This window comes from Gossypium hirsutum, chromosome A13 (genome assembly GCF_007990345.1).
Source record: "Gossypium hirsutum isolate 1008001.06 chromosome A13, Gossypium_hirsutum_v2.1, whole genome shotgun sequence".
In the NCBI taxonomy this organism is placed as follows: Eukaryota; Viridiplantae; Streptophyta; class Magnoliopsida; order Malvales; family Malvaceae; genus Gossypium; species Gossypium hirsutum.
The window spans coordinates 68,549,779-68,551,215 of NC_053436.1; the positions used below are offsets into that span (position 1 = coordinate 68,549,779).

The 1,437-nt window shown below is 35.1% G+C and overlaps 1 non-coding gene across 1 annotated transcript; it reads left to right on the forward strand.

The window, feature by feature from the left end:
- The first annotated feature begins 808 nt into the window (after positions 1-808).
- On the forward strand, positions 809-1,003 carry LOC121213216 (U2 spliceosomal RNA). The gene has a single exon (XR_005908591.1). It is a non-coding gene; the product is annotated as a U2 spliceosomal RNA (small nuclear RNA).
- Positions 1,004-1,437: the final 434 nt, after the last annotated feature.

The window sequence follows — 1,437 nt, forward strand, 5'->3', positions numbered from 1 at the left end:
TCATTGAAGTGATCTTTGACTGAATAGGTAACTTAAGCTACATAGATTATGGGGTTTTCATGCATTCTATGGTGCGAAATTTGTTGCTCTAAATGCATTCGAAGTAGCATAACTTGATTATCTCTCTAGACTTGCATTTTCTACAGTATTGTCATTTTAAAATAATTTTTACAATTTTTTTCATAATTTTTTTTATAATTTTACTTTTTAATATTTTAGTAAATTTTAATATTCTTCCATTTCTTCTTCTTCTTTTTCTTCTTCTTATTTACAATTTTTATAATCTACTATGATTTTTTTGTCATTTAAAAAGTGGCTAAGCCACCTGCACTAACCTCTACAGCATCCTGCATAGTTACACAACATCACACACCAACCATGCCAGCTATCATGCCTACAAATTTCCGCTATAAACGAGCTGCGATAGAAGAAGCACATGAAGTTAGCAATAGATGTACATATACTAACTGGACGCTTGAGACTTGAAAGAAAAACGTCACTCTTAGTTCTTGCTTTTCATATAAACTCATAAGTCCACCGTTTGCTTATGTACATCTTTCTTCTGTTGAATTCTCTTATTTTCTTCACCATATAACCTATGAAGTTAAAAATGCTCGAACCAGAAATGGAAGGAAGAGATTTGTCCTATATGAAAATTGCCAGTATAATCCAAGTTGTTCGCCATTAGCTTTTAGAAGCAGCTTACAAACAAGTTGCTGAATACATCGTCTAAATCCCACATCCTGAAGATACAAAGCGACGAGGCGAGCAGCAGCTATAAAAGAAGCCGGCTTGGATAATACAAAGCATACCTTTCTCGGCCTTTTGGCTAAGATCAAGTGTAGTATCTGTTCTTATCAGTTTAATATCTGATACGTCTGCCATTGGCTCACATGATATTAAATTTATTTTTTGAGGGGAGGGTTTATCACAGTAGCTTGCTACTGGGACCCTCGAGTGTCGCCTATGCGTTGCACTATTGATCGGGCCTGGCGCAGCCCAACCAATTTGAAGTACAAAAATATTTTGTATCATCTGCTGTTCCGTTCCAGAATGTAAAATCCAGATAACAGGGGCATTAAATTACGGTGTTGCGTTTGTAAGCGTAGCCTTTGCTTGGGAAGAAAATATAATAAAGAGGAGCAAGTGGGAGATGGTGAAATCATCGTTTGCCACTGCTTCAGCACATTCTTTATAGACTTTTAGAATAAAAGACATTCAATAACGAACTAGAATATCTGTAAACTTATATACCATCCGATTTGAATCTTCACTAGTTCCCTAATGTGATATGCAAAATCGGATAAGTTTGTGTTTATGATAAGTTTGTAAACTTATAGGATAAGTTTGTGTTTATGATAAGTTTGTGCTTGAGAGTCTTCACTAGTTCCCTAATGTGATATGCAAACATTGTAGTATTAACTCAGTGAAGACAAA